Genomic DNA, 21,784 nt, shown 5'->3' on the forward strand with positions numbered 1-21,784 from the left:
GCCGCAGCAGAAGAGGACTCAGCCGAGGAGGTTATGGAAGAGAATGGAGTAGGAGGAGTAGAGGAGGTGGCAGTAGGCCTGCCTGCAAGTCGTGGCGGTGTCACCAACTCCGCTGCAGAGCCACGCATTCCATGCTTGGCAGACGTCAGCAGGTTGACCCAATGCGCAGTGTAGGTGATATACCTGCCCTGACCGTGCTTTGCAGACCAGGTATCAGTGGTCAGATGGACCCTTGCCCCAACACTGTATGCCAGAGATGCCATGACTTCCTTTTCAATCACTGAGTAGAGGTTTGGGATTGCCTTATTAGAAAAAATATTTAGACCGGGTACCTTCCACTGTGGTGTCCCAATAGCGACAAATTTTTTGAAGGCCCCAGACTCCACCAGCTGGTATGGTAAAAGCTGGCGGGCTAAGAGTTCCGTCAAGCCAGCTGTCAGATGCCGGGCAAGGGGGTGACTCTGTGACATTGGCTTTTTACACTCAAACATTTCCTTTACAGACACCTGACTGTGGGCAGATGAGATGGAACTGCTGAACATGAGAGGTGGAGTGGCGGGTGGTTTGAGAGGGGGCAAGGAGGACAGCAGTGGTTGACGTGGCTGAAGATGCTGGACCAGGAGGAGGATGGTGGCTTTGAGTTTGTGTGCTGCTTGTACTCATGTGTTGATCCCATTGGCGTTTGTGATGTGCGATCATATGCCTTCGCAAAGCAGTGGTACCTACAGTCATGTGAAAAAATTAGGACACCCTTTGAAAGCATGTGGTTTTTTGTAACATTTTTAATAAAAGGTTATTTCATCTCCGTTTCAACAATACAGAGAGATTAAAGTAATCCAACTAAACAAAGAAAACTGAAGAAAAGTCTTTTCAAGATCTTCTGTAAATGTCATTCTACAAAAATGCCTATTCTAACTGAGGAAAAAGATAGGACACCCTCACATGTATTCCCTCTTAAATTGGCTCAGATCTCACACAGGTATATCACACCAGGTGCACATAATTAGTAGATCGTTACTCTGCATGTTGAATGAGGCTTGCCCTATTTAAACCTCAGACATTTAGTTTGGTGTGCTCCTGACTGTTGAAGTGAGAGTGAGCACCATGGTGAGAGCAAAAGAGCTGTCAGAGGACTTCAGAAAAAAGATTGTAGCAGCCTATGAGTCTGGGAAGGGATTTAAAAAGATCTCAAAAGATTTTGAAATCAGCCATTCCACTGTCCGGAAGATAGTCTACAAGTGGAGGGCTTTCAAAACAACTGCCAACATGCCCAGGACTGGTCGCCCCAGCAACACTGCTGAGCTTTGCAATGACGGCATTCTGGTGGTGGCAACAGCATGCGTTGATTGGCGTGCTGTCTGGCTGACCTCGGGTGCCGATACATGCTGTCTGACTGTGCCACTAGCTCCTTGCGATGACCTCCCCCTGCTTCCAACTTGTCTCCTCCTTCGCTCTGTCTCCCCTTCTGAACTTTCCCCCTCTTCTTCTTCTCTTCGAGCAGGCACCCACGTGGCATCCACGGACACATTGTCATCATCAACCACTTCACTTGTATCTGACACCTCAGCAAAGGAAGCAGCAGCGGGTACAACGTCATCATCATCATCACCCTGTACGTCCATGTGTGTAATGCTGCCTGACTGGGACATATCCCTGTTATCTACATCCCCTGGCAATAATGGTTGCGCATCACTAATTTCATCCAACTGATGTGTAAATAACTCCTCTGAGGGATCAAGTGAAGCGGCTGTGGTGGTAGTGGTGGTGGTGGCGGCGGGGGGAGAGTGCTAACTTGAGAGCAGGTGACCAAAGCTGAGCTGGAGGAGGAGGTGCGTCAAGGTTCTTAGCGGAAGCTGTTGAAGATTGAGTGTCCTGTGTAAGCCAGTCAACTATTTTCTCCGAATTTTTTGGGTTCAGGGTAAGTGGCCTCTGAACACTGGGCATTATTCCAGGGCCAGTGGAAATCACAGCACCAGGAACACGACGGCCCCTGCGGTTTGGCCTGCCTCTGCCTGTCATTTTGTATTAGATAAGTGTTACTATGCGTGCAAGGTACTGTGCCACCCTATATAAGTGGTGGGCAGTGGGCACAGTACAGTATGTGTGGGCCTGACACACACGGGCTTGCAAATGTGATTATATCACAGAAAAAATTTCAATGGAATTTTCTTTATCTGCAAGGTATTTGAGTGAATGACACCCTGTAACGGTATGAGTGCAGGCCTAGCCACTAGACAATGGGCACAATACAGTATGTGTGGGCCTAACACACACAGGCTTGCAAATGTGATTAGATCACAGAAAATTTTTAAATAGATTTTTTTTTTTCCTGCAAGGTATTTGAGTGAATGACACCCTGTAACGGTATCAGTGCAGGCCTAGCAACTAGCAGTATACAGTATGTGTGGGCCTGACACACACGGGCTTGTAAATGTGATTATGTCACAGAAAAATATTAAATATAATATTTTTTTTTATCTGCGAGGTATTTTCTGTCACACCCTGTATGAATTGTGTGCACACAGAGCTGTCTGTGACTGAGCCTGCAGCCTCTCACACTCGGGCAGCCAGGCAACTGCAATACATATATATATATATATATATATATAAAGCACACTGATGTACCAGCCCTGAAAAGGGCTTTTTGGGGTGCTGTTAGGATGCTGTCCTTACAGCAGATGAGTCTGTGGACACAGAACAATGCCCTAGCTAACGCTTTCCCTATTGAATCAGCAGCAGCTACACTCTCCCTCCTCTCACTGTGAATGCAGTTTCCAAATGAATCTAAAATGGATGCTGTCCAGGAGGTGGGAGGGTCTGGGAGGGAGGGTCTGCTGCTGATTGGCTGGAATGTGTATGCTGACTGTGAGGTACAGGGTCAAAGTTTACTCAATGATGATGTATAGGGGGCGGACCGAACATCTGTCACCACCAGACATCTGAGAAGCTCTGACAGACGTCTAGAACCTCCTCCTTGAGGTTCCTTTGTTTTGCTTTCATTTTCTCATCTCGTTAGCCTCTCTCAGCTGTCATGTAGTTGCACTGATTGCATCCCTTTAAATCCTTTTCCCATAGTGCATCACTTTGCGGTTTATACAACTTCCTGGAGTGTGTGCATGCTGTTCCTACTTCTGAGTCTTCTACAAGATAAGTTTTGTTCATTTATTTGTGTTTTTCTGTTTGCTGGATCCCAGGTAACCCTGACTCCCTCTGTATCTAGTATAGGGAGCCGGTGGTCGTGTCCCCTCACTATTATAGGGTGTTCAGGTGTTATACAGTCGAGGTACGAGGATATGCAATCATCTACCATTGGGATTTTTGCACAGGCTGAGCAGTCAGGGAGAGAGCCAGGTCTGATGCAGGGCTCTCCCTTTTTGTTCATTAGTTTTGGATCCAGTCAGTCGTATATTCATTTTGTGTTTTCTAGTTTCCTGCACACCTTCCGTGACATTATAAACCGCCGAAACCGTCTCAAGCATGGATCCGGTTTCACTTTTGACTGAACGCATGCAGGGTCTTTCATTGGAGGTAGCAGATCTCCGTAAGACTCTTTCTCAGTTTCAAGTGACCAGTTCAGCTTGCGTTCATGGAGCTCATTCTGAGCCTAAGATCTCACTCCCGGATACGTTCTCCGGGGGTAGTGAGAATTTTGTGCGTTTTAGAGAGGCTTTCAAACTCCATTTTCGCCTACTTCCCCATTCCTCTGGTGATGAGGAACGGAGGGTGGGGATCATCATATCGCTGCTCAGGGATAACACTCAGTCCTGGGCCTTTTCGCTGCCGGTGGGGGCACGGCCCCTCCATTCAGTGGATGAATTCTTTTTAGCCCTGGGTCAGATATATGATGATCCGGATCGTGTTGCTCTGGCTGAGTCTAGACTACGTCTTTTATGTCAGGGTAAACAATCCGCAGATATATACTGTTCAGAATTTCGGAGATGGGCAGCTGATACTGGTTGGAATGATGCTGCACTCCAAAGTCAATTTTGCCATGGTCTTTCAGAGGGATTGAAAGACGCATTTGCCTTTCATGAGAGGCCTACCTCCTTGGACTCTGCCATGTCTCGGGCCGTTCGTATTGACAGGCGTCTTAGAGAGAGAGGAGAGATCACTCCTTCCTGTCATACTCTATCCCAGGACAGTGCGGCGGTCTCATTCTGTGCACAGGGGTCTCAGTCGCTGTCAACCCCTTCTGAGCAGGAGCCCATGCAGCTGGGTTTGATTGCCTCTAACAATAGAAGATTCAGCCCTCATGGGAAGATTTGTTTCTGTCGTGGAGGTATAAATAATTTGGCAAATGTTTGTCCCTCTAGGAGATTCAGGCAGTTTTTTGAGAGTAATAAAGAAACAAAAAGGAAAAAATCCTTTAAAAATGTTCCATCTGTTACCATTGGCAGGGTTGATGCGGAAATTGAAGTTTTTCCGTTTGCTTGTAGTTCCCGTTTTGTCCTACCTGCCAGGGTGGCGCTAGAGAGCAAGAACATTTTTTTTGCAAGATTTTTATAGATAGTGGAGCAGCTGTCAATCTCATTGATAATCAATTTGCTATAACTAATGGTTTACAGGTATGCACTTTGGGAAAGGATATACCTGTTTTTGCTATTGATTCACTTTCTCAGAAATCATTAAAGGGCATAGTTCACAATATCCGTTTGATTGTGAGTGATGCTCATGTTGAGGATGTGTCATGTTTCGTCCTTAGCGGGTTGCCTACTCTTCTAGTGTTGGGGCTACCCTGGCTCACTAAACATAACCCCACCATTGATTGGCAAGTGAGGCAAATAAATGGTTGGAGTGACTTTTGCAGAGAGTATTGCCTCACGACATCTGTTTCTGAGGTTTCTACTAAGACTGTACCATCTTTTCTCTCAGAATTTTCGGATGTCTTCTCTGAGAGTGGTGTTTAGGACTTGCCCCCGCACAGGGAGTATGATTGTATGATTGCCCTATTAATCTCATCCCAGGCGCCAAGCTGCCTAAATCTCATTTATACAATCTCTCCCAACCTGAAAGGGTCGCTATGCGTGCTTATATCTCTGAGAGTCTGAGAAAGGGACACATACGACCCTCAAAGTCACCTGTTGCCGCTGGTTTTTTCTTTGTTAAGAAAAAAGATGGTTCTTTAAAACCATGTCTGGATTTCAGGGAGCTGAACAGTATAAAAATTTGTGACCCTTATCCGCTTCCTTTGATCCCGGACCTGTTTAACCAGATTGTTGGGGCTAAAGTTTTTTCCAAGTTGGATCTAAGAGGGGCATACAACCTGGTCAGGGTCAGAGAAGGAGACGAATGGAAGACGGCCTTCAATACCCCTGAGGGCCATTTTGAGAATTTGGTTATGCCTTTTGGTTTGATGAATGCTCCAGCCATCTTTCAGCATTTTGTGAGCAGCATTTTTTATCATTTAATGGGGAAATTTGTATTAGTGTATCTGGATGACATTTAGATTTTTTCTCCTGATTTCAAAACTCATAGGGAACACTTACGTCAGGTCTTGCTCATCCTGCGGGAGAATAAATCGTACGCTAAACTGGAGAAATGTGTGTTTGCGGTTCCAGAAATTCAATTTCTGGGGTTTCTTCTCTTCGCTTCTGGTTTTCGCATGGACCCCGAGAAGGTCCGCGCTGTGCTTGAGTGGGAGCTTCCTGAGAATCAGAAGGCACTGATGCATTTTTTGGGCTTTGCCAATTATTACAGGAAGTTTATTTTGAACTATTCCTCTGTTGTTAAACCACTCACTGATATGACTAGAAAGGGGGTAGATTTTTCCTCCTGGTCGGTAGAGGCGCGTAAGGCCTTTTCTAATATCAAGGAGAGTTTTGCTTCCGCTCCCATCTTGGTACAACCTGATATTTCTCTACCCTTCATAGTTGAGGTTGATGCTTCTGAGGTGGGTGTGGGTGCTGTCTTGTCTCAGGGTCCCTCTCCTGCCAAATGGCGACCGTGTGCCTTTTTCTCGAAGAAACTCTCCTCCGCAGAGAGAAATTACGATGTGGGAGATAGGGAGTTGTTGGCCATCAAATTGGCTTTTGAGGAATGGCACAATTGGCTAGATGGAGGCAGACACCCTATTACCGTGTTTACTGACCATAAGAATCTGGCCTACTTGGAGTCAGCCAAGCGTCTGAACCCGAGACAGGCCAGATGGTCTTTGTTCTTTTCCAGGTTTAATTTTGTTGTCACGTTCCGCCCTGGGGTTAAGAATGTGAAGGAGGATGCCCTGTCACGTTGTTTTCCGGGAGGTGGGAATTTTGAAGACCCGGGTCCCATTTTGGCTGAAGGTGTGGTGGTCTCTGCTCTTTATCCTGAATTAGAGGCAGAGGTTCAGGTAGCCCAGTCAGAGGCTCCTGATCTTTGTCCTCCTGGGAAGTTTTTTGTGCCTCTCGCTTTAAGACACAAGATTTTTAAGGAACACCACGATACGGTCCTTGCTGGGCACCCGCGGGAAAGAGCCACAGTGGATCTCATCGCTCGGAGATTCTGGTGGCCTGCGCTTCGTAAGTCGGTTGAGGGTTTTGTGGCAGCCTGCGAGACCTGCGCTCGTGCCAAAGTCCCTCATTCACGGCCATCAGGTCCTCTCCTTCCCTTACCCATTCCTTCCCGTCCTTGGACGCATCTGTCCATGGACTTCATTACGGACCTACCTCGTTCCTCAGGGAAGACTGTGATTCTGGTGGTTTTAGCAAAATTGTACATTTCATCCCTTTTCCTGGCTTGCCCAATGCTAAGACGCTGGCGCATGCATTTATTGATCACATTGTCAAATTGCATGGTATTCCTTCAGACATAGTCTCTGATAGGGGCACGCAGTTTGTTTCCAGATTCTGGAAGGCTTTCTGTTCTCGCTTGGTGGTTCAGTTGTCATTCTCTTCTGCTTTCCACCCGCAGTCGAATGGCCAGACAGAGCGCGTCAATCAGAATCTTGAGACATATCTGCACTGTTTTGTGGCGGAGAATCAGGAGGATTGGTGTTCTTTTTTGTCTCTTGCTGAGTTTGCTTTAAATAACCGTCGTCAGGAGTCCTCTGATAAGTCACTATTTTTTGGTGCATATGGGTTTTATCCGCAGTTTGGTACATTCTCGGGAGAGGGGTCTTCTGGTTTACCTGATGAGGACAGATTCTCCTCGTCTTTGTCATCTATTTGGCAAAAGATTCAGGATAATCTAAAGAGCATGAGCGAGAGATATAAGCGTGTGGCGGATAAGAGACGTGTGCCTGGTCCGGACCTGAATGTTGGTGATCTGGTGTGGTTGTCTACTAAGAATATCAAATTGAAGGTTCCCTCCTGGAAGTTGGGTCCTAAGTTTATTGGGCCTTACAAAATCTTGTCTGTCATCAATCCTGTTGCCTACCATCTTGATCTTCCTCAGACTTGGAAGATCCATAATGTTTTTCATAAGTCCTTATTAAAACCTTATGTCCAACCCATTGTACCCTCGTCTTTGCCTCCTCCTCCGATTGTGGTTAATGGTAATCTTGAATTTCAGGTCTCTAGGATTGTGGATTCTTGTGTTGTCTGCGGTTCTCTCCAGTACCTCGTTCATTGGGAGGGTTATGGTCCTGAGGAGAGGATGTGGGTCCCAGTGACAGACATTAAGGCCACTCGTCTCATCAGGGCTTTCCATAGGTCCCATCCTGAGAAGGTGGGCTCTGAGTGTCCGGAGTCCACTTGTAGAAGGAGGGGTACTGTCACCACCAGACATCTGAGAAGCTCTGACAGACGTCTAGAACCTCTTACTTGAGGTTCCTTTGTTTTGCTTTCATTTTCTCATCTTGTTAGCCTCTCTCAGCTGTCATGTAGTTGCACTGATTGCAAACCTTTAAATCCTTTTCCCATAGTGCATCACTTTGCGGTTTATACAACTTCCTGGAGTGTGTGCATGCTGTTCCTACTTCTGAGTCTTCTACAAGATAAGTTTTGTTCATTAATTTGTGTTTTTCTGTTTGCTGTATCCCAGGTGACCCTGACTCCCTCCGTATCTAGTGTAGGGAGCCGGTGGTCGTGTCCCCTCACTATTATAGGGTGTTCAGGTGTTATACAGTCGAGGTACGAGGATATGCAATCATCTACCATTGGGATTTTTGCATAGGCTGAGCAGTCAGGGAGAGAGCCAGGTCTGATGCAGGGCTCTTCCTTTTTGTTCCTTAGTTTTGGATCCAGTCAGTCGTATATTCATTTTGTGTTTTCTAGTTTCCTGCACACCTTCCGTGACAACATCGCATCTTGGGGAACAAGTTATGTTCGCCGGGAACTATTCGCCGGCGAATAGTTCGGGACATCACTAGTTATTACGGTAAATTGAAGATTGCTGATTTAGAGGACTGCTCAAGGCGGAACAACATAATATTCAGAAACATCCCAGATTCTATACAGATTCTATAAGATTATATACAGATTCTCAGCTCACTGAGTTCATCACAGATCTTATTGTAGCATACTTACCAGATACTCCCAACTCTGAATTGATAATTGATAGGGCTAACAGAGTGTCTAAGCCAAAAACCCTGCCTGCCTCAGTGCCCAGAGATATTCTTGCTAGAATACATTTCTTCCATCTGAAAGAGGCGGTGATGATAGCAGCTCAAATTGGACAAAACACCCTAGAAAGATTTCAAAATGTGGCTTTATATACAGATCGGTCACCAGTAACCCTGGCAAGAATAAGAGAGTACCTGCAATACACCAAAGCCCTTAGACTAAACAACATACCATACAAATGGGGGTACCCAGTGTAGCTAATTGTTCGTTACCACAGCTCCACTTATATTCTAACCTCTCCACATGAGGCCGCTGAAGCACTTCTCAAATGGGGCATTACCCTATCATCAGTTGAGATAAAAACAAAGACAAGTCCCCTTCGGATTCTCCCCCTAGACAAAAACTAACAACACTAACTCAAAAATGGACAAAAGTAGGAAACTCATCGCCTTAACTGATGTCCACCTTGGACTCCCTATTACATCATCATAAAACTCCACATTATGACACCGTACAGGATTCTGTGTCTACCTCTCCAAAATCCGACTCCCTAATCCACCTCCTAAATGAAGTGTCTAATTGACCAAAATTTTGACTCTGGGTCCCAGTTGGACCAATATTTGTACTGCTTCTGTTTTTCTTTTATGTTTATTTCAACAGGCTCTTTTCATACAGATATCACCAGGCCTCAATGGTCCAGAGAACTCTTCTTTTAACCTGGACACTTACCACTTTATCCACATTCTCAAGTCAGTATCCATGGAAACATTTTTCTTTATTCTGCTGGTCCTATAATGCTTTGTGTTCTACATACTCATATACGCAAAGTTTCTTCATCTCTTCACAATGGGGATCAAGATTTGGGGCCAGATTTATCATTAGCTCAGGTAAGAATAATGGAGTGAAAAAGTCCCCAAAAAAGTCCCAAATGCTAAAACTGCACACAAATTTGCGACTTTTTTCTGCTCTGCACTATGCTCGCCAGTTTTCTGAAAGTGGGCGTGTTTTCTTATGTAAATTAATCTCTAGACAGATTTACTATTGGGACTATTTAAAAAGTCGCAATTTCACTCCAGTGAGGACCATGCTTATCTTATGAGACTTTTTAATAGAACATGCAACTTTTTCATAAAGATGTGCGACTTTTGTAAAGCTGCTTACTGACGGATAAACTGCTACCGTCAAACCACATTTATTACAGTCTTAAAGGGCCGATCATAAATCTGACTTGGCTAAAACAGACTTTAGCCATATGTGAAAGTGGAGTGAGCTGTCAGGGCCAGATTTATCATGACTCTGTCTCTAAATGTAAAGGATTTAAACAACCCTTTTAAAAGAGCAACTCTTTGGTCAGAGATGAAGAAACACAATTGTGATATCATATGTATTTAGGAATCTCACCAGGGCCGTCTTTACCAAGGGGCAAAAGGGGCAGCTGCCCAGGGCCCAGTTGCTCCTGGGGGGCCCAAGACAGCTGCCTCTTAAGCCCTGCTAGCTACTGCCCCGGGTGTCAAGCTGGCACTGAGTCCAGGCATCATGATCGTACTGTGTTAAAGTTTTGATCTAGGACCTTAATTACATCATTACCATGTGACCAGTAACCTAGCAATTACTGGTCACATGGCTATGAGGTCATCACAGGTCCTGTGGAGTGTTGCAGAAGTTAACTGTGGAGCTTTTTTGTGTGAAGATTACATCAGAAAAAGGTGACAGGGGCTGTTATGTTAATATACCGTAAACTACTGTATAGTGGGGTGCTGTATACTGTGTGGGTGCCTGTATACTGTGGGGGGATGTATATTGTGTGGGGGCCTGTATACTGGGGGGGGGCTGTATATTGGGTGGGGCTGTATACTGTGTGGGACTGTATACTGTGTTGGGGCTGTATACTCTGTGGTGGGCTGTATACTGTGGGGGGCCTGTATAGTGTGTGGGGGGGGGGCTGTATAGTGTGGGGCCTGTATAGTGTGAGGGCTATACTTCTGTACTGTATACTGTGGGGGTCTGTATACTGTATACTGTGGGTGCGGTATAGTGTGGAGTGCTATACTGCTGTACTGTATAGTGCGGGGGGCTATATTGTGTATAGTTTGGGGTGCTGTATACAGTGAGGTGTTGTATACTGTGGGGTGCTGTATACTGTGGGCTGCTATACTGCTCTACTATATACTGTGCGGTACTGTATAGTGTGGGGTGCTATACTGCATACTGTGGGGTGCTGTATACTATACGGTGCTATACTGCATACTGTGTGGTGATGTATACTATAGGGTGCTACACTGCATACTGTGTGGTGCTGTATTCTATAGGGTGCTATACTGTATACTGTGGGGTGCTGTATATTATAGGGTGCTATACTGCATACTGTGGGGTGCTGGGGTGCACTGTAACACTAGGGTGAGCCGAGCCCTGGTCTCCTTCCTGCAGAGCGGTGCCCACTTCCAGCCTGAGCCCAGAGCACTGATCCTGAGCCGCTGGAGTCTTCAGAACTGGAAGTATTTACAGTCATTCACTGGACTCTACCAGATGTGTGGATTTTGTGTGTGTCTGGTGTGGTGGAGGCGTGATTGCCTGCTAAGGTGTGGAAAGGCGGGATCCAGGGGGCCCAAGTAAATTTTTGCCCAGGGTCCAATCAATATTAAAGACGGCCCTGAATCTCACCTGAATTCATCTTATTCCCATAGACTACACCTTTCGTCTTTTCCTCACTTATATTTTTCCCATGCTGTACGTAAGAAAGGTATCATAGGTTTTAAAATCATAGGTTTTAAAAAAAACTGTCACTTTCTAATGTCACAATACAGTAATAGACAAAGAGGGTAGAAGAGGGGAGTATGTAATGATTGTATGTTCTGTTAATAATGCTTTATTCACTATAGTCAACTTTTATGCCCCAAATAAACATCAATTAAGATTTATCAAGAGGATTATTAAACAAGCTCAAGAAATCAAACAAGGCTCACTTGATCTGCGGTGACTTTAATATCTGCCCAGATCCCTTGATTGATTGAACAAATCCTCCTTTCCACTCTGTGAAACAATCCGCTCTACAGGAGTATTTATTTAGTGAAGGCCTCTTTGATACCTGGCGTTTAACAACTTAAAGAGGACCTTTCACCGATTATGACAATGTAAACTAAGTATACAGACATGGAGAGCGGCGCCCGGAGATCTCACTGCACTTACTATTATCCCTGGGCGCCGCTCTGTTCTCCTGCTATCCCCTCCGGTATCTTCGGTCACAAAGTTATGGTAGGCGAAGTTTGCCCTTGTTCTGCTGTAGCGCTGGCCAATCGCAGCACAGAGCTCACAGCCTGGGAGGTTATTTTCTCCCAGGCTGTGAGCTCTGCAATGCGATTGGCCAGCGCTACAGCAGAACAAGGGCAGACTCCGCCTACCATAACTAAGTGACCGAAATCTCCGCCTACTATAACTAAGTGAGCGAAGATACCGGAGGGCATAGCGGGAGAACGGAGCTGCGCCCAGGGATAATAGTAAGTGCAGTGAGATCCCCGGGCGCCGCTCTCCATGTCTGTATAGTTAGTTCACATTGTCATAATCGGTGAATGGTCCTCTTAAAGGACCACAGGTTTATACCCCCCTAGTGACCAGGCCCATTTTTACAAATCTGCACTTCACAACTTTAACGGTTTATCGCTCCGTCATGCAACTTGGCACCCAAATGAATTTTACCTCCTTTTCTTCTCACAAATACAGCTTTCTTTTGGTGGTATTTGATTGCTGCTGACATCTTTCGTTTTTTCCGATATTAATCAAAATAGGCCGCAATTTTCTCAAAAAAAGTGTATTTTTAACTTTCTCTGGTTAAATTGTTCAAATATAATTACATTTCTATACAAGTTTGTGTCAGAATTTATTGTGCTACATGTCTTTGATTTAAAAAAATCCAATAAGTGTATATTTATTGGTTTGTGCAAAAGTTATAGCGTTTACAAATTATGGCACAAAAATGTGAATTTTCCGCATTTTGAAGCAGCTCTGACTTTCTGAGCACCTGTCATGTTTCTTGAGGTGCTAGAATGCCAGGATAGTATAAATACCCTCCAAATGACCCCATTTTAGAAAGAAGACACCCCAAAGTATTCTCGGAGGGGCATGGTGAGTTCATGTATGATTAAAAAAAAAATCACAAGTTAGCGGAAAATGACACTTTCTGAGAAAAATAAAAATAAATAAAGTTTCCATTTCTGCTAACTTCTGTCAAAAAATAAATAAATAAAATCTCCCACGGACTCACTATGCCCCTCAGTGTATACCTTGGGGTGTCTACTTTCCGAAATGGGGTCATTTGTGGGGTGTGTTTACTGTTCTGGCATTTTGGGCGGGGCTAAATTGTGAGCAACCCTGTAAAGCCTAAAGGTACTCGTTGGACTTGCGGCCCCTTTACGCACCTAGGCTGCAAAAAAAGTGTCACACATGTGGTATCGCCGTACTCAGGCTGGGTGAGAGAAATATCTCTGTAAATTGACAACTTTGTATAAAAAAAAATTAAAAAGTTGTCATTTACAGAGATATTTCTCACACACAGCATGGCTATATGTAAAAATACACCCCAAAACACATTGCCCTACCTCTTCTGTGTACGGCGATACCACATGTGTGACACTTTTTTGCAACCTAGGTGCGCAAAGGGGCCCAAATTCCAATGAGTACCTTTAGGATTTCACAGGGCATTTTTACGCATTTGGATTCCAAACTTCCTCTCACGCTTTAGGGCCCCTAAAATGCCAGGGCAATATAAATACCCCACAAGTGACCCCATTTTGGAAAGAAGACACCCCAAAGTATTCCGTGAGGGGCATGGCGAATTCATAGAAGTTTTGGGGTTTTTTTTGGCACAAGTTAGCGGAAAATGATTTATTCATTTATTTTTTTCCTTGCAAAGTCTCATATTCCACTAACTTGTGACAAAAAATAAAATTTTACATGAACTCATCATGGCCCTCACACCTTGGGGTGTCTTCTTTCCAAAATGGGGTCACTTGTGGGGTATTTATATTGCCCTGGCATTTTAGGGGCCCTAAAGCGTGAGAAGAAGTCTGGAATCCAAATGTCTATAAATGCCCTCCTAAATGGAATTTGGGCCCCTTTGTGCACCTAGGCTGCAAAAAGTGTCACACATGTGGTATCTCCGTACTCAGGCGAAGTAGGGCAACGTGTTTTGGGGTGTATTTTTACATATACCCATCCTATGTGTGAGAAATATCTCTGTAAATGACAAAGTTTTCCATTTTTTTATACAAAGTTTTCAATTTACAGAGATATTTCTCTCACCCAGCATGGGTATATGTAAAAATACACCCCAAACCACATTGCCCTACTTCTTCTGAGTACGGCGATACGACATGTGTGACACCTTTTTGCAGCCAAGATACGCAAAGGGGCCCAAATTCCAATGAGTACCTTTAACATTTCACAGGGCATTTTTACACATTTGGATTCCATGAGGAGTATGGTGAGTTCATGTAAGATTTTATTTTTTGGCACAAGTTAGTGGAATATGAGACTTTGTACGAAAAAACAAAAACCCCCCAGAAAAACAATTTCCGCTAACTTGTGGCAAAAAAAAAATCTTCTATGAACTCGCCATGCACCTCAAAAGTGATCTTTATTGCGCCACAGCGATTTTACTGTGTTTTTGCGGAATGGAATTGAAGACCCATTAATTTCTATGGGGACAAACTTTGTCCCGCTCGGACCCGGAATTGCGGATCTGCACTTCCGGGTCCGCAAAAATATAGAACATGTCCTATTCTTGTCCGAAATTGCGGACAAGAAAAGGCATTTTCTATATAATTCTGGCAATGTGCGGATCCGCAAAATGCGGAAAGCACATTGCTGGTGTCCGTGTTTTGCAGATCCGCGGATCCGCAAGACACATACGGATGTCTGAATATAGCCTTACAGGGGGGTGATCAATGACAAGCGGGTGATCAGGGAGTCTATATGGGGTGATCAGGGGTTAATAAGGGGTTAATAAGTGACAGAGGTTGTTTGTGTGTAGTGTAGTGTGGTGATTGGCGCTACTTACAGAGCTGCCTGTGTCATCTTGTGGTCGATCCAAGCAAAAGGGACCACCAGAGGACCAAGTAGCAGGTATATCAGACGCTGTTAACAAAACAGCGTCTGATATGCCTTTCTGATGTGATTATTTTAGCATCTACAGCCTGCCAGCAAATGATCATCGCTGGCAGGCTGTAGTATAACTTCTAAACAGCGTGCCGCTGTGAACGCACCCGCACGCCAAATCTCGGGACTCACGAGATGACGCCGATCGGCATTAGTGTGACCTGAGGGAGCCACCGCACTGACGCCGATCGGCGTTAGTGTGACGGGAGGAGGTTGATGCACGCTAATGAAAAAGATTATACTTTCTACTCACATCCTCACAATTCCTATTTACGAATAAACTTATTTATAACAGATAAATGGCTACTCCAAAAGATAAAATCATCCGACATTATGAATATTACTTGGTCTTACCATGCCCCAATAATCTTTAATAGTGATGGACGAACATCTGCCGGGACGGTTCACGAATGCGATCAAATGTTAGCGAAACAGCAAGTTTGCGGCGGGTCCCATTCATTTTAATGGAAGGCAAACCTGAAAAACGTTCAGCTCATATTTGCAGCCAAGAAATAATTACTAGAAGTACACAAATAGTTCCGCGACATGGACAGTGACATACCATATGTATTATTCGAATTTCATTATTTTTTTAAATGCAAAATATCGGCAATATAATTTTCGCATAAGCGCAAATGCACTGTACAGTGCCCAAATGCACTATAAAGAAAGTATATTGGTATAGAACCGCTTCAATCAGTTTTTTGGGGGGGAGACTGGTATATCACACCAGTTATAATTATTTTTTCCAATACCGTTTGTCACTGTGTGTAGCAGAGGGAACACAGGAAAACCGCAAACAAATGCTGCAGTAATTACCCAAATGCACTATATAGAAAGTATATTATTGGTATATAACACCCCGCTTCAATCTGTTTTTTTTGGGGGGTGGGCGACTGGTATATCACACCAGTTATAATGATTTTTTCCAATACCTTTTGTCACTGTGTGTAGCAGAGGAAACGCAGCAAAACAGCAAATGAATGCTGCAGTACCCAAATGCACTATATAGAAAGTATATTATTGGTATATAACACCCCTGCTTCTATCATTTTTTTTGGGGGGGACGACTGGTATATCACAGCAGTTATAATTATTTTTTCCAATACCGTTTGTCACTGTGTGTAGCAGAGGGAACACAGCAAAACCGCAAACAAATGCTGCAGTACCCAAATGTAGGGTTGAGCGAACCCGAACTGTAAATTTTTGGACCCCGCACCCAAACCTGTACATTTCAGTAAAAGTTTGGGTTCGGTGTTCGGCGCATTCTTGGCGCTTTTGGAAAGGGTGTAGAGCAGCCAATCAACAAGCGGTTAACTGTCTGACCTTAGAAGCCATCACAGCCATGCCTATTAATGGCATGGCTGTGATTGGCCAGTGTGGCATGTGACCCAGCCTCTATATAAGCTGGACTCACATAGCGCTGCACGTCACTCTGCCTTGCTTAGTGTAGGGATAGGATGCTGCTGGTGATTTCAGGGAGAGAATAGGAGAGACTCTTTGTTTAAAATCAGACTCTAACTCAGCGATCTACATACATTGGGCCAGATTTATCATTAGCTCAGGTCAGAATAATGGAGTGAAAAAGTCCCAAAAAAGTCCCAAATGCTAAAACTGCGCACAAATTTGCGACTTTTTTCTGCTCTGCACTATGTTCGCCAGTTTTCTGAAAGTGGGCGTGTTTTCTTATGTAAATGAATCTCTAGACAGATTTACTATTGGGACTATTTAAAAAGTCGCATAAAAGTCTCAATTTTACTCCAGTGAGGACCATGCTTATCTTATGAGACTTTTTAATAGAACATGCGACTTTTTCATAAAAACGTGCAACTTTTTCGTAAAGATGTGCGACTTTTGTAAAGCTGCTTACTGACGGATAAACTGCTACCGTCAAACCACATTTATTACAGTCTTAAAGGGACAATCATAAATATGACTAGCCTAAAACTGAATTTAGCCATATGTTAAAGTGGAGTGAGCTGTCAGAGTAATGATAAATCTGGCCCATTGTGTTTTGTGGGTGCAGGGCAAATTTTTTTTATCCTGCCCTGAGCCCAGTGACCGAAAAAAAATAACTTTAATAAGTCAGTTAGGTTGGCGGCGGCTATTTTATGCAAGGTCAGTGCACCAGCACTGCATCTGAGCTTTTGGGACATTGAAAATCACATTTTTTTTTTGTGGGGGGGGGCAATATACAACATCTGGATTAGTCAGTGTGCAATTTAAGCTACAAATACAGAAATCATTTTCTGGGGTTTTAAAAACACACTTTTTTTTTGCCAAAGAACAGTATTTTCCTGATCTGCAAGTGTTAAATTCATGTTTAATATATACAGCTTTCATATTCTGTTACCAAAAAAAAACTCTTTTTTGGCAATATACAACATCTGGATTAGTCAGTGTGCAATTTAAGCTAGAAATACAGAAATCATTTTCTGGGGTTTTAAAAACACACTTTTTTTTGCCAAAGAACAGTATTTTCCTGATCTGCAAGTGTTAAATTCATGTTTAATATATACAGATTTCATATTCTGTTACCAAAAAAAACATGTTTTTGGCAATATATAACATCTGGATTAGTCAGTGTGCAATTTAAGCTAGAAATACACCCATCATTTTTTGGGGTTTTAAAAACACACTTTTTTGCAAAAAAAACAGTATTTTCCTGATCTGCAAGCGTTAAATTCAAGTTTAACCACTACAGGACCGCGGCACGCAGGGATGCGTCTTTGCGGCGGCCCTGTAATTCCTCCTGGACGCACCGGCGCGTCATCTCGCGAGACGCGAGATTTCCTGTGAATGCGCGCACATCGGCGCGGGAGCGTTCACAGGAACTGCAGGTAAGCGAATGGATCTACAGCCTGCTGCTGGCAGGCTGTAGATGCGATTTTTTTAACCCCTAAAAGGCATATTAGACGCTGTTTTGATAACAGTGTCTAATATACCTGCTACCTGGTCCTCTGGTGGTCCCTTTTACTTGGATCGACCACCAGAGGACACAGGCAGCTCTGTAAAGTAGCACCAAACACCACTACACTACACCCTCCCTGTCACTTATTAACCCCTTATTAATCCCCTGATCACCCCATATAGACTCCCTGATCACCCCCCTGTCATTGATCACCCCCCTGTCATTGATTACCCCCCTTGAAGACTCCATTCAGATGTCCGTATGTGTTTTGCGGATCCGCGGTGTCCGTATTTTGCGGATCCATGGATCCGCGTATCCGCAAAACACATACGGACGTCTGAATGGAGCCTTACGGGGGGTGATCAATGGCAGGGGGGTGATCACCCCATATAGACTCTCTGATCACCCCCCGTCATTGATCACCCCCCTGTCATTGATCACCCCCCTGTAAGGCTCCATTCAGATATTTTTTGGGCACAAGTTAGCGGAAATTTTAATTTTTTATTTCTTTTTTTATTACAAAGTCTCATATTCCACTAACTTGTGACAAAAAATAAAATCTCACATGAACTTACCATACCCCTCACAGAATCCAAATGCGTAATTTTTTTGGACATTTATATTCCAGACTTCTTCTCACGCTTTAGGGCATCTAAAATGCCAGGGCAGTAATAATACCACACATGTGACCCCATTTCGGAAAGAAGACACCCAAGGTATTCGCTGAGGGGCATATTGAGTCCATGAAAGATTTAACTTTTTGTTCCAAGTTAGCGGAAAGGGAGACTTTGTGAGAAAAAAACAAAAAAATCAATTTCCGCTAACTTTTGCCAAAAATAATCTTCTATGAACTCTCCATGCCCCTCATTGAATACCTCGGGGTGTCTTCTTTCCAAAATGGGGTCACATATGGGGTATTTATACTGCCCTGGCATTTTAGGGGCCCTAAAGCGTGAGAAGAATCTGGGATCCAAATGTCTAAAAATGCCCTCCTAAAAGGAATTTGGGCCCCTTTGCGCATCTTGGCTGCAAAAAAGTGTCACACATGGGGTATCACCGTACTCAGTAGAAGTTGGGCAATGTGATTTGGGGTGTTATTTTACATATTCCCATGCTGGGTGAGAGAAATATCTCTTTTTAATGACAAATTTGTATTAAAAAAATGGGAAAAGTTGACTTTTAGAGAGATATTTCTCTCACCCAGCATGGGTATATGTAAAAATACACCCCAAAACACATTACCCAACTTATCCTGAGTATGGAGATACCACATGTGTGACACTTTTTTGCAGCCTACGTGGGCAAAGGGGCCCACATTCTAAAGAGCACCTTTAGGATTTCACCAGGCATTTTTAACACATTTGGATTTCAAACTACTTCTCACGCATTAGGGCCCCTAAAATGCCAGGCAGTATAACTACCCCACAAGTGACCCCATTTTGGAAAAAATATACCCCAAGGTATTCCGTGAGGGGCATGGTGAGTTCCTAGAATTTATTTATTTTTGTCGCAAGTTAGTGGAAAATTATGATTTTTTTTCTCATATTCCACTAACTTGTGACAAAAAATAAAAACTTTCATGAACTCACTATGCCCATCTTAGGGTGTCTTCTTTCCAAAATGGGGTCACTTGTGGGGTATTTATACTGCCCTGGCATTTTAGGGGCCCTAATGCATAAGAAGTAGTTTGAAATAAAAATGTGTAAAAAATGCCTTGTGAAATCCTAAAGGTGCTCTTTGGAATGTGGGCCCTTTTGCCCACCTAGGCTGCAAAAAGTGTCACATATGTGGTATCTCCGCACTCAGGAGAAGTTGGGCAATGTGTTTTAGGGTGTCATGGAACCATGAACCAGACGTACAACAGAGATAGGTGGAATAAGAAGGCTTTATTGAAAATCAAGCCGTAGCTAAAGTCCAAACGGATGGCTAAACTGAAGCAGGGTCTTGCGTAGACGGAGGTCAGGAACCAGGAGGGTAGTCAGACGTAGCCAGGATCAGGAACCAACGGGGTAGTCAGACGAAACCAGGATCGGGAACCAACGGGGTAGTCAGACGAGGCCAGGATCAGGAACCAGAAGCAGCAGCAGTCTTTGAAGCATGTGCACACAGGAGGACCAAGCAAGGAACTGAAGCCACAGACCTTCTATATATATAAGCTAGGCATCCAGCTCCTCCCAGTGGGAAGGAGGAGCCGCAGGGTGGGAGGCTACAAGAAACCCAGAAACCAAGATGGCCGCCAGCACATGTCAAACGAAGGAGAACAGTGAGAAGGTAAGACCATGACAGTACCTCCCCCTCAAGGGCCCCTCCTCCGCGGAGTAAGGAACGGTTTCAGAGGGAAGCGTGCGTGGAAGGCTCGGAGCAACGCAGGAGCATGGACATCTGTGGAGGGAACCCAGGAACGCTCCTCTGGACCATAACCACGCCAATGGACCAAAAACTGCAACCGACCGCGGACCAGGCGTGAGTCCAGGATATTGCTCACCTCATATTCCTCACGATTGCCCACTTGGACCGGACGGGGCCGAGGAACCGAGGAAGTGAAACGATTACACACCAATGGCTTCAACAGGGAGACATGAAACACGTTGGAGATCCGCATGCCAGGAGGAAGCGCAAGGGCATAGGCTACCGGGTTTACCCTGTGAAGCACTCGGAAGGGACCAACAAAGCGAGGCGCCAGCTTGGGAGTGGGCACTCGAAGGTTGAGGTTGCGGGTGGACAACCATACACGGTCTCCGACCTGGTAGGAAGGAGCGGGCGCTCGTCTGCGATTAGCCTGGAGTCTCTGGCGTTGCGCAGAGACCTCAAGGGACCTCTGGATCTGTACCCAAGAAGTACGTAGGACGGAAAGGTGATCCTCCACAGCCGGAGTATCCTGGGGAGAGAATACCTCCGGTAACACGGCAGGTTGGAACCCATAATTGGCCATGAAGGGAGACGTCCCAGAGGAAGAGTTCACCGCCGTGTTCCTGGCAAACTCAGCCCAAGGCAGGAGGTCAACCCAATTGTCTTGGTGATCGGAGACATAGCAACGAAGGAATTGCTCCAAGGCCTGATTGGATCGTTCTGCGGCCCCATTGGACTGAGGGTGGTAGGCCGAGGAGAAAGAGAGATGAATCCCCAACTGGGAGCAAAAGGCGCGCCAGAACCTGGACACAAACTGACTCCCCCGATCCGACACAATCTCCTTGGGCAAACCGTGCAACCGGAAGACCTCCCTGGCAAAAATCGAGGCCAACTCTTGTGCAGAGGGTAACTTCTTGAGAGGAACACAGTGGCACATTTTGGAAAACCGATCCACAATCATGAGAATGACCGTATGGCCTCGGGATGCAGGAAGGTCCACAATGAAATCCATCCCCAGGTGTGACCATGGACGCTCCCCGGTGGCTATGGGTTGCAAAAGGCCCAACGGAAGGTGCCGAGGGGACTTACTCTGGGCACAAACGGAGCATGCCGCTACATATGCGGCGATGTCGGAACGTAGAGAAGGCCACCAGAACAGACGTGAAACCGCCCAGGACAGCTGATTCTTTCCAGGGTGCCCCGCGGCCTTGGAGTTATGGTAGGTTCGCAACAACCGAGTGCGCAACTCCTCAGGCACAAAACATCTGCCGTTGGGTCTCCCAGAGGGAGCACCAGATTGAGCCGCCAAAATCTGCTCACCCAGAGGAGAGGTCAGGCTGGTGCGAATAGCAGCCAGGATCTGATTCGGGGGTATGACCGTAGTCGGAATCGACTCCTCCCCGGACAGCTCGGAGTACTGCCGTGATAAGGCATCCGCTCTGATGTTCTTGGAGCCGGGTAGGTAGGAGACCACGTAATTAAAACGTGACAAGAACAGAGCCCATCTGGCCTGACGTGGTGTCAATCTCTTGGCCTCAGAGAGGTAGGTCAGATTCTTGTGGTCCGTCAGGATGAGAACCGGAACCACCGAGCCCTCGAGCAAGTGCCTCCATTCTTTAAGGGCCTGCACGATGGCCAATAACTCCCTGTCACCAATCTGATAGTTGCACTCCGCGGAAGACAGTTTCCGGGAGTAAAACCCACAAGGAAGCAGAGGACCCTCTGGTGTTCTACGCTGAGACAGGAGGGCGCCTACTCCCGTCTCAGACGCGTCCACCTCGAGGACAAAAGGCAACCCAGGGTTGGGATGCGACAGAATCGGAGCCGACACAAAGGCGGACTTTAGAGCCTCAAAAGCTCGGATGGCCTCGAGCGGCCAGACCTGAGGATTACT

The sequence above is a fragment of the Bufo gargarizans genome, chromosome 7 (genome assembly GCF_014858855.1).
Source record: "Bufo gargarizans isolate SCDJY-AF-19 chromosome 7, ASM1485885v1, whole genome shotgun sequence".
In the NCBI taxonomy this organism is placed as follows: Eukaryota; Metazoa; Chordata; class Amphibia; order Anura; family Bufonidae; genus Bufo; species Bufo gargarizans.